We start from the raw sequence: 12,769 nt of genomic DNA, 5'->3' as shown, positions 1-12,769 counted from the left end.
TTTCAGTATTGGTATTATTACCTCCACCAAGGAGGTTATGTGACACCCGGCGTTTGTGTGTCTGTCTGTCTGTTAGCAAGATAACTCAAAAACGCCTGGGCAGATTCACATGAAATTTTGAGGGGATGTAGACTATGGTAAGAGGAAGAGCTGATTTAATTTTGGTGGCAATCCGGAAAGGATCCTGGATTCTGGATCACTTTGAATTTTTTAGTATGTTTTAGTATGTGGTCCAAAATATGATAAAAACATCATAAGTTAGTGTGTCATCCAACAAATTGGAGCAAGGTGTCCAGATAGCTCAACTGGTTAAGAAGGCGATTCGTAAACAGAACTGTGTCAGAGACACAGGTTCAATTCCAGCTCATGATCCTTTACTGCATGGGTTTCCTGTTTTCCTCTCAATCCTTGGCGGAGGTCTGCACTCTGAGTGCTTTTCTAGTCATGATGAAGTTGGGTTGAGGTGAAGCTGAATTGTGGCTGTGTTTGTTGCTTATATGCATTCATTTCCTTGAATCTGGGTTTAATTAAAGTGGGATTTGTTGTAGTTTGACTATTTCTGCTACAGTTATTGATTTAAATGGTCCATAAACTAGTTTATTCTGCACATTGCACTGAATGTTTTAGCTTCGGAATTGAAGTGTTGAGATTGCTACATAGATCCAAGAGAGTCAGGGAAGACTGTTCATACGAGAGTATAACTAAAAAACACTCAGGGCCTTTTCCTATATAACATAAGGATAGGTGGGCTACATAAGTAACAAATTACACCATCAAGACCCTGAAGAACTTGATCCATTAGTTTTTGAAATATTGCAGGAGTGCTTGCTACACCACAGGGGAGTCTGTTTACTTGATAAAGCCCCTTGTGTGTATTATTGGTCAAGTATTGCTTAGAGCTCTCGTCTAACTCTACTTGTTGATAGGCTTGTGACAAATCAAGCTTAGTGAATTTCTCACCTCCTGCAAGTTTTGTGAATAGATCCTGTGGTTTTGGAATGGGGTACTGATCTACTTCGAACCATGGGTTGATAGACACTTTCTAATACCCACATATCCTTACAGTCTGGTCCATCTTTGGAATGTTTACAGTAGGAGCTGCCCATTCACTATAGTTAACAGGTGTAATGGCTCCCTCTTCTTCCATCTTGTTCAGCTGGGCTTCTACAGCCTCCTGAAGTGCATAAGGCACAGAATGAGGTTTACAAAACTTTGGAACGGCACCTGATGCTACATGGAGTTTAGCTTTAAACCCTTTCACCTTTCCCAGACTGGGTTGAAACACTTCTGGATATTTGTCACAACTCCTCAACACTCTCAGGTACTACTCTGTATAGAGGACCACTCCAGTTTTAGCCTCCTGATCCAGTCTCTTCCCAGTAATGCTGGACCATTACCTTGTACTACCAGCAAGTTAAGTGTGTGACTGATCCCCTTATTTTTCACATTTACAGAGATGCTACCTGTCACACCCAGTGAGTGCTTGCTGTAGGTTTTTAACACACAATTTGTAGGCACTAGTTTTATCTTCCTAAACCTGTATTTGTACAGTTTTTCTGAAATCACAGAAACAGCTGCCCGTGTCTACTTCCATTTTTAGACGTTTATCATTTTCTCTTACATACACATAGTAAGGTTTTTCAATCAGTACATCACTTTCAGATCCAGTGTCCTCACCTCCAGTATCTATTGAATACAGTTCAACATCTTCAATGTCACCTGCCCGATACTCTGTGACAAAGCTTGGTGCTGAGTGACCCTTTTCTGTCCCTGTCTTGGGTTGCTTGGTCTGGAGAGACTGGACTTCTGATTTTGGCTGCAGTGAATGGACGTTCTCCTGCGGAGCACCAGAAGAACTGTTTCCCTCCACCGGTGTTTGGCGCACTTGACTCTTGTCCCTTGGAGCCCTTGGCACTGAAGCTGTTGTGTCCAGGTGTCTGGTCCTCTTGGTCTGCTTGTCATTCCTTCCTGGCGGTCGGAAATGGCATGTCTTTATGATGTGTCCTTTCTTTTTACACATCCAGCATTCCACATCCTTGAAACGGCATTTATCTGGCTTATGTCCACTTCCTGAACATCTGTAACATGGCTTTGCTCTTATCTCTTTCTTTAGCACGGCTGTTTTTGTAATGGCGTTAGTCTTTAACGTCTTGTGTGACAACTGCTGTGCATTCTGTTTTGTCACCTCGTGTGCCAGTCCCATATCATAGGCTCCCGCCAGTGTCAAGTCTTTATTGTGAGCAGTATTTAGCATTCGATCACGGAGTTCTGCACTTTTAACCCCGCACACGAATCTATCTCTGAGAATGTCGTCTAGAAACGTCCCAAACTTGCATGTCGAAGCCAGCTTCTTTAAACTAGCCATGTACTGACTTATTGACTCATCTTCTCTCTGGTATCTTTCTGCAATAAAGTTTGTCTTCAGCACAAAATGTGCATGTAGCAGGTCATTTTTTCTCTGACAGCTTCTGTGGCGTACATAAATCCACCAGCAATGTGTGGTTTTGCTATCGTCAGGAGCATGGCTTTTGACTTTTCATTTCCATAAGTCAACCCATTTGCAACGAAGAACTGCTCTAACCTTTCCAGATAGGCGTCAAATCCTTCTTCGTTTTTGTCGAAGTTAAAATCCTCACTTCTGCCAAACGCTGCCACCAACATTTCATCTGTTCTTTCCCTCATCTTGACAGAGTTCGTAGCTTTCAGCTAAAAATAACTCTTTTCAAACTCTGGTGCAATCCCATCCTCATCGTCAAAATCTGTTGTGTTTATAACGGATGTAGTGGAGTCGGCACAAAGGTGGAAAAACAACGTAGCAGAAAGGAACAGTTAGCGAACAACAGCATAGTTTATTTACACCCGTTTCATGTAGTCTTGACACAGCTTCTCCTCCTCTTGTACGGCTACATTGATGTACACACAGAGCACTCCTGGTTGCCTTACCACCCTCTTGTGGTGGTTATAAGTAACAACGCTAAACCGTAAACCTAAATTGGCATTTAACAATGCATCCTTATTTCTTACCATGCACATTTTCTTTAAACACCACAGCTACCTTGTTCACGTTCACCCCCTTCAGTGTCAGTCCTCATTTTGTGGCACTGTAGGGCCAGTGTTGAGTCCCCAGTGGGTGGATGGCAGGATGGAAGAGCCCCTCTTTCCCCCAGGTGTCAAAGCAAGCGAAGTACTGGTTGAGGGTAACTGGCAGATCTGTATCCTCGGACACCAACTGTGCTGCAGTTTTGTAGTCAGTGTCTTGATGCCTTTCCACATGTTGTGTGGATTATTGTTGTTGAAGTGATCCTCCATGCACTGCTTGTGCCTGTGCTTTGCTTGTCATGGCTCCCTCGTCTCCTGCTTGGCTCTCAGCCTAATTAGAGACGGCTGCGAAGGAGCGCAGCTGGCTGTAATTGGCAATCATCGGCAGTTAAAAGTCTGGTTCTCCCCACTACACTTTGCTGGGCCATTGACTGTGCTTCCCCTGTCTGGATTACACCTTTGTCTGGACTTGCCAAACCTGGATACTCCTCACCTGCTTCGCCTTCTTCCCCTCTCATCCTGGAACCCACTTCTGCTCGTTTCCCTTCCTCCGCTCTAGCGTCTGCCCCTGGTCTGCCCACTCCTCAGCCTCCGCCATAATCCTCACCCCAGCTTTCTCAGCTCAGCTCCTCACCTCCTCTGCCCACTCTCCCGGACTTTGTGAGTTATTTTTCCCGTTAGTTTTAGTTAGTCCCGTAGTCCCATAGCGGCCGTGAGCCGTCATCCTTGGTTTCAGTTTCAGTTCCCAGTTCTGTTTGTTTTTGTGCCTCCCTTATGGAGTGCCTTTTGTTTATTTTCTGTAAAATAAATTCATTATTCATTCAGTTGCCTGCCTGTCGCCTGCTGTTTAGGATCACGCCGCCAGTTCTAACATTACTCCCCTGATGCCTCTTTCCATGCTGTGTTGTAGGTCTGTTGGTCCCCAGATCTGAAGGCCACATCGTGCTCTTTTAGCAACACCCCATCCAAAGTTGAACTAACATATTTCTCACTCAGATTAATTTAAACACCAGCCCGCTGAATGGCACCCCAGATAGCAAACTATGGGTGAATCGATGTTGAATCTATGTTGAGACTAGGGATGTAACGATTACCGGTTAAAATGATAAACCGCAGTAAAATGTCTGACGGTTAGTACTACCGTTTCAAATTTTAATTACCGTTAAACTGTGTTTGATTGCCACAATCCGGAAAATCTCAGGAATAGGCCTACTTGTGTTGTGAGAAGTGCAGCAGCAGGCAGCCGATCGGATACATGCGCCCCGCGCGCATGCGCACTGCACAGTAAACAACTCGTAAATATGGCGGAGGACACCGGCAGTGGAGAGATTTTTCCACCGTCCAAACGTACCAAGTCCGAAGTCTGGGCGTACTTCGGATTTTATAAAGACGCGCAAGGGAGACTGATGGAAGAAAGCAGCCCAGTCTGCCGAAAATATCACAAGAAAATATCGGCAAAGGGTGGAAACACGTCCAACATGCTGGCTCATCTACGGGACCACCACCCACAACTGTGCAGCGAGTTAAAGGTAAGTTAACTTGAAATGAATGCATGTGGGGCTTAGGGAACCGTGAAAACTGTGCGTGTTCGTCTCGTTTCTGCTCCGGCACAATACTAGCTCCGTGGCTAAAGCTAAATGCACCGTTGTTGCCGACAGAAAGTCTGACATAGAATCAACGGCCGGTTAATGTTCAGAAGACGGCATTACATGGTGTGTGTGTGTGTGTGTGTGTGTGTGTGTGTGTGTGTGTGTGTGTGTGGGTGGGTGGTTGGGGAGGGGTGTGTGCGTGCGCGTGTGTGATGATGAATAATAATTATTTAATAATAACCATTATAAATTTGCTTTCCTCTTATTTACAGAGAAGGCGTGGAGTGGACAGAACCAGGACAAATCCTCCAACAGCTTCTACTTCTTCGGTCACAGTGGCACAAACAATAACCCAGGCGTTTGAAAGGAAGGCTGCTTATGCACCGACATCAAAACATGCCAAAGACCTCACAGCAGCTATCTCATATTTTTATTGCAAAAGACATGATGCCATTTCAAACTGTTGAGAGGCCTGGATTTTTGAAGCTGATGAAGGTTGCTGTGCCTCACTATAAAGTTCCTTCACGAAATCATTTTTACTTTGTTTTATATAGTAGTGTTATTGTATTATATTATATTTGTAAGACTAGATCTTTCCGAGCACTGAATGTGAAGATTCTTACAATTTGCACAATATAAAGAATGTAATTGTATTTTAATTTTATTTATTTGTTAATGTTTATGAGGCAGTGGCATCTTACTTTTTTTGTTGTACTTTGTTATTCCTAATGTTGCTTTCAAGCAAACGGACTACCTCCTCGGTCTTTTAAGGTCCCCTCTTTAATTTTTTAAGCTTATTAATATGTTATTTAAGGTTTAAGTTCATATTTTGATTGATTTTTCTAAAATAAAAACGTTGTTCATTGATTTAAGTGTGCTTTTTAAACATTTTGAACATATTTCACAATACCGTGATAATATCGATAACCATGATAATTTTGATCACAATTATCGTGATGTCAAATTTTCATATCGTTACATGCCTCTGAGACCTAACGTAGAAATTATACAGAAAGCGCAAGGTTGATAAAATGTTGAGTCAACGTTTGCTTTTCAACCATAAATCACACTTTACCAAGATAGCAAAAGATGTTAAATCAATGTTGAATTAGGGTTAAGAAGGTTGAATTTTGGTTACGGTTGAAGATTGATGGTTGAATGAACGTTGATTCAACAACATTTTGTTAACATTGAAGTTTGTGTTTAAAAGATGCCATTGAATCTACATTGTATTTTGGTTTAATTCAAATGTTTGACAGGTCAATGTTTAATTAATGTTGAATCTATGGTTGCAAAGATGTAATCTATGTAAGCAAACGTTGACTCAACATTTTATCAACCTTGCGCTTTCTGTATAATTTCTACGTCAGGTCTCAACAAAGATTCAACATTGATTCACCCATAGTTTGCTATCTGGGCTCTGTTCAGTGAACTGTCGACGTCCAGTGACTCCTACCAGTCCTTTAACCTCGGTCCATTAGCAGACGGATCAACGGCACACTGCAACTCCCGCGGCGCTCTCCTCCTATATTCCCATGTTGCTAGAGGAACTCTGAGCTTTTCCGGTCACTCAGAGCGCTATCTTGTATCCCTCTCACGGTCTGCAGGTCGGACACAATCCAGGATAGGCTACGTGGCTAGCTGCGTTAGCTAACTGAAACCACAGTCCATCGTAATGCTTATTAGTTTAGCCGTTCACTTTGCTAACGAACGAAAGCATGAGTAACATAACTTCAAGTCGAACTTATCTGTCGCAAATGTACTTTTTATCCCTAATTTTATTAAACCTTATTCCAACACTATTACACCATAAAGTTTGAAATTTTTAGCCTGACTACACTTAGATGACATTCTCATCACCGGACAGGACACAGAGACGCACATGAAAAAGCTGGAGCAGGTGCTTAAAAGACTGGAAACTCATAACCTACGGGTTAACAAAGAAAAATGTGACTTTTTCCAGCACAGTGTGTCATATTTGGGACATGTCATTGACGCTGAGGGACCCCATGCAAGAAATATGTGAGGCCATTGCTAAAGCAGAAGTTCCTACTAACACGACTCAACTTGTGTCATTTCTCTCATTGTTGAGTTACTATGGACGGTTTATGCCAAATCTTTCTACCCTTATAGCACCTGTGACGAGTTTGCTACAAAAAGATGCTAAGTGGGAGTGGTCTGTATCATGCCACAAAGCATTTGAGGAAGCTAAAAAGCAGCTTATCTCTAACAGAGTTCTTGTACACTACAACCCAGAGCTACCACTCATATTAGCATGTGATGCTTCACCAGTGGGGGTAGGAGCAGTGATATCACACAGGATGCCTGATAGCAGTGAGAAACCAATCGCTTTTGCCTCTTTGATGCTAACAAAAGCCGAAAAAAAACTACTCTCAGATAGAAAAGGAGGCATTAGGCTTGGTTTTTGGGGTGATGAAGTTTCATGAATATTTGTTTGGTCCTAAGTTTACACTAGTAACTGACCACAAACCACTACTGAAAATTGTAGGTCCTAAAACAGGTGTACCTACCTTAGCAGCAGCTAGGACGCAAAGATGGTCTCTGATTTTAGCAGCATATATCTATGAGATCCAGTACAAACCCTCTGGGCAGCATGGAAATGCAGATGCATTGTCCAGACTGTAACAACTGGCAGTTTTCCAGAACCCAATCCAGTGTTCGGGGTGTCGTATTTGGACAGTTTGCCTGTCACAGCAAAAGTTATAGCACAACAGACAAAGAGAGACCCTGTGCTGACAAAAGTGAAACAGTACATTTTGTCAGGATGATTAAAGTATGTACCAGAGGAAGTGCTAAAGCCATATATGAAACGAAAGTTTGAGCTCACATTAGAAGATGACTGTGTTCTCTGGGGTTTCAGGGTGGTCATACCAGAAAAGCTCCGAGGCAGACTCTTATCAGAGTTACATGATAGTCACTGGGGTATGGTGAAAATGAAGGCTCACTCCAGAAGCTTGTTTTGGTGGCCAACACTTGATGAGGTCATAGAAAGTGAGGTAAATCTGTGTGACATATGTAAGCAGCAACGTAGCATGCCAGCGACAGCGCCTGTTCACACATGGAAATGGGCTACGGGTCCATGGGAAAGAATACATCTGGATTTTGCACAGGTTAATAAGCAAATGTTTCTAGTTGTTATGGATGCATATGCTCGCTGGCCTGAGATAGTACATATGCCGAACCAAACAGCCAGTAAAACTATTGAGGTTTTGAGAAACTTATTTGCTTCATATGGTTTGCCAAAAGAAGTAGTCACAGACAATGGACCTCAGTTTACTTCAGCTGAGTTTGAGACATTTCTTCGGCTGAATGGAGTTAACCACATTCAAACTCCAGCATATCACCCAGCTTCAAATTGTTTGTCTGAACGACTGATTCAAAACTTTATAAAGTCTTCAGCAAAGAACAGAGCAGTGGGTGGCATGTCATTGCAGCACTGTATTGCTAATTTCTTGATAAGTTACAGAAACATGCCACACTCTACAACCAAGAAAACTCCAGCAGAGCTGTTTTTGAAGAGACAGGTCCGCACTAGGTTATCCCTAGTTAAACCAGAGGTTTCACAGGTTTTCCAGCCAAGGGATTTTCCTGAACGGTCAGATAAAAACAAGAAACTCAGGTCTTTCTCTGTAGGCCAAGTAGTGCTGGTAAAGAACTACAGGAGAGGAGATAAGTGGCTGGATGGTGTAATTACAGATGTCTTGGGTCCTGTTACATATTTAGTAAATGTACAAGGGATATGTGTAAAAAGACATGTAAACCAAATGTTGGATGCAAAAAAAAAGAAGGTGACTACTGAACGAACTGTGACAAACACTGAGGGAAACTGGGATGGTTATGATCATCCAGAGGACAATGCACAGAACACTGACACAGTAGTTGATTTGGATGAACAGACATTTCATCACAACTCTCAGAGCTCAGAGGAACCTGACAGAGCTCTGGAAAATCCTGCAAGCTCCAAACACCCCAAGTGAAATGTGTGCCCACCTCAACGATTGGACTTACAATGGAATCTCTGAAAGAGACAATGTTCTGGACTGTATATGATTTCCTAGCATTGGGTAAAGGTACACAAATTGTACAAGAAAAATTTGTGTTTGTGTTCAGAAATTGGGAATTTAGAGATGGCAAGTTGTTATGTCTCTTTTTGAGAAATATTTTGTTTGAAGAGTACATGAAGCAATAAGAAAATTGTTGTTGGTTTCAAGCTACAGGTGTTTAAAAAATGTGCATGGTAAGAAATAAGGATGCATTGGTAAATGCCGATTTGGGTTTATGGTTTAGTGTTGTTACTTATAATTACCACAAGAGGGCGGTAAGGTAACCAGGAGTGATCTGTGTGTACGTCAATGTAGCCGGACAAGAGAAGGAGAAACTGTGTCAAGACTGCATGAAACGGGTGTAAATAAGCTACGCCCTTGTTCGCTAACTGTTCCTTTCTGCTACGTCGTCTTTCCATCTTTGTGCCGACTCCACTACATCTGTTATAAACACAACAGTAGCATTACCAGAAGTCTATTTACCCTACAGAAGTGCCAGGGCATGTGCTGAAGGTGTGCTGGCGGAGGTGTTTATCAAGGTGTTCAACCTCTTATTGCAAGTCTGCTGAAAATTGGCTCAAGTATATTGATATTCCTATCAATATCAACTTTTATAGTTGGTGCTGTGCTTTTGGACTTTCGTGCTGCTTTTGATATTATTGATCATGAATTACTACTCAAGAAGCTTTTGGCATATAATTTTAGAGCAGAAGCTATTAAACTCATGAATAGTTATTTGGTTAGTAGACAACAATGTGTAATGTTTAATGGTAGCACTTCAGATATGTTAACCCCTCAATGTGGTATTCCCCAAGGGAGTTGCCTAGGTCCGTTGGCTCTATTCTATATTTGTAAATGATTTACCACATGTACTGAAAAGTACATGTATAGAGATCTACACGGATGATACTACTATGTATGCCTCCGCAGAAAATGTAGCTCGTATTAATAATCTGTTGCAAGATGAGTTGTTGTTGGTCTCCAACTGGGTTACTGAAAATAGATTAAGGTTGAATGTTGCTAAAACAAAGAATATCATCATGGGTTCTAGATATATGTTAAGATCTCAACCTGAAATAAGTCTTGTTTTGCAGGGTGCCGATATTAAGCAGGTCAGAAAGGCCAAGTTGCTGGGTGTGATCATTGATGAAACGCTTTCCTGGTCCTCACATATCAATAAAATTGTAGCTAAAATGAGTAGTAATATTTCAATAATTAGAGGAGGTGCTCATCTGTTGACTCCCTCAACAGTAAAACTGGCACTGCATTTGGACCCCAGGAAGAATAGCCTTCACTGCAGTAAGGACTAGGATTTTATCCTATATCTCTTACATCTCTTTACTTACTATTTTATTGTACTTGCACCAAGAGCACCAGAGAAAATTCCTTGTCAGTGTAAAAACCTACTTGGCAATAAAACGAATTCTGATTCTGATTTTGATTCTGACTAATGGGGATCTGTTATAAACATAATAAACACTACCCTGAGACATCTCAAGAAACCAAGCAGTCATGTGAGGATGCTATTTGTGGACTTCAGTTCTGCATTGAATACCGTAATTGTCACAGGGCAGGGAGATTAGAACCCAAAGCGCAGGCATACAGAGCAGGCAGAGGCAGATTAATTTAAATGCAGAGATTTATTTACAGTACAAAAATAGCTATACAAAGTGAAAACAAACCAGACTCTATTCACAAAAGCAAAGATTTAACTACAACCTAGAAGCCCGAAAAATCTAACCAAGGAATCTCAATAATATTTAAACTGACGGTAGTTAGCAGTTAGACCAACAAAATGGCTGACTTACTAGAACTAAAATCCTAACGGGGTGGGGAACAGGCAGGCTCAGAATCCGGCGATCTGAGGGGCATGTGCCAGCGCCAAGAATCGTGTGGCAGGGGAGCCGCGGTGGGGAACAGACGTACACATCACCTGGCAGATCGGCCAGGTGGAACAGAGCAGACAAGGGGGCTGAGGTCTCCTCCAGAGGCGGAGCAGAAAACTGACTTTCCGCTGTTAGACTGGATCAGCAGAGCTGAGGCAGGAACCAGGCAGTGTGACCAGCAGAGACTGCGGGCAGAGCAGACGAGAATTAAAACAGAGGTCAACCAGAGAACGTGCCGAAAATGCGTAACCAAGGCCAGACCAACTTGGCATGGTGGCTGACACTAGGATCTGGTGGAGACTGGAGGGCCAAGCTGGGTCTTATCAGGCGTCGATGACCGATGAGATGCAGCTGCCCTCCCTCTGCAGCTGAACTCACTGAGCCCTGATCACCAGGGTAGTCAGGGGCGTAGCACAGAGGGGGGAGGGACCGAGAGGGAGAGCAGGAGAGGAGAGAGAGAGAGAGCAAAGGAGAGGCGTGAGGAGGAGAGAGAGGAGAGGTGGAGAATCAAATCAAATCAAATCAACTTTATTTATATGGCACTTTTCATACAGTATAGCAACAAAAAGTGCCTCACAGAGGATAAAAACAAAAATAACACAATATAAAACACTATAAAAAACCCGAAACCTCCCACCCCCACAAATATACACACAGATACACAATCACATATACATTCACACACATACGTAGACATACGAACAGACATACAGACCCACACACACAAACATACCAACATACACACACCCACATACACCATCTGTCGATAAGGAGATATAGAGGAGACATGGCTAGGCACCGAAATCTGAGGTGAGGAAGAAGCCACCTTTGGGGGCCACACACACCGAGAGGAGTCATGGACCATGACTCCAGGGGCGCCGACACAAGGACCACCCCAGCCCAGGCAGACAAGAGGCTCCACACGAAGGTGTGAAGCTCTCCAACCACCCGGGCCAGGGCCGTCCACGGGCCAGCACCCCCATCAGTGGACCAGAATCAACTCCAGGTGTGGTAGGCCCCCAGGAGGAAACACTGGAGAATCGAGGGACTAAAACAGTAAAACAAAATAAAAAATAAATAAATAAATAAATAATAAAATATAAATAAATAAAAGGTATGGAAGCTAAAACTGAGGATAAAAGAATAAAATGTATAAAAATAAAAATTATATATAAAATAGTACAAAAATGTAAAGGAAAACAAAGGAAATGATAATGGACTTCCGGAGGATAAGAACAGCCCACCTCCTCCTCCACATACATGAGGTGGCGGTAGAGAGTGTGAAGCAGCTGAAGTTCCTTGGTGTCATTTTATCTGACCACCTGATATGGACCCACAACATCTCAAACCTTGTTGGGAAAGCTCGACAAAGACTGTTCTTCTTGAAAAAGCTAAAGCGGGCATGGCTTCCCCAGAGACTGTTGCTGAACTTTTACAGGACCACCACTGAGAGCATCCTCACTAAATGTGTCATTGTGTGGTACAGCACCACTGAGTGGAAAGACTTACATTGGTTGGTGAAAACTGCACAGTGAGTGGTTGGGTTGGAGTTCCTATACTTGGAGGACATCTACAACCAGTGTCTGAGAAAAAAGGCTCACAGCATAACCTCAGACACCTCCCACCCAGCTGACCCCCTATTTGAACAGTTGCCATCAGGCAAACGTTACAGACAACAAAATCACGCCAAGCAGACTCAAGAACAGTTTCTTCCTACGAGCTGTGGTCTGATAATAATCATAACCCTCCCTCCTACCACCCACACATAACTCCCTTCTGACCTGGATCACCCCCATCCATTACTATAACTTGTTGCACTGACTTGCGCACACTATGCACTTTAACCACTTAGGCTCAGGACTCTGATGTTTAAACCATTTGATGATCTTTGAATAATGTGATTGTTTGTCTATGACTGATATCTGAATGCCATTGACTTTGTGCTTTTTTTGTGCTGATTTTGTGCTGTATATGCTAGTCTGAATTTCATTGTACTTATATAATAACAATAAAGAATTCTATTCTAGTCTATTCTCTTGTTTTAACTTTACAAAAAATGCAATGGATGAGAGGTGTCAAAAAAACTGAAATATGATTTTCTCCCAACACTTTCATTTTTTTCTTAGTCTTCTGTAGCCTAACTTCAGGAAAATGGGGACTGAGCTGAAATGGACAGAAAGAATTGAATAAT

The 12,769-nt window shown here is 42.5% G+C and overlaps 1 long non-coding RNA gene across 1 annotated transcript; it reads left to right on the top strand.

Moving 5' to 3' along the window:
• Window positions 1-4,289: 4,289 nt before the first annotated feature.
• On the top strand, window positions 4,290-5,495 carry LOC127536553 (uncharacterized). The gene is made up of 2 exons (XR_007945585.1): window positions 4,290-4,568; window positions 4,901-5,495. It is a non-coding gene; the product is annotated as an uncharacterized LOC127536553 (long non-coding RNA).
• Window positions 5,496-12,769: the final 7,274 nt, after the last annotated feature.

This window comes from Acanthochromis polyacanthus, chromosome 12, assembly GCF_021347895.1.
Source record: "Acanthochromis polyacanthus isolate Apoly-LR-REF ecotype Palm Island chromosome 12, KAUST_Apoly_ChrSc, whole genome shotgun sequence".
NCBI lineage: Eukaryota > Metazoa > Chordata > Actinopteri > Pomacentridae > Acanthochromis > Acanthochromis polyacanthus.
Note: the sequence above shows the minus strand (reverse complement) of the source record. Positions and strands in the feature narration are given on the sequence as shown.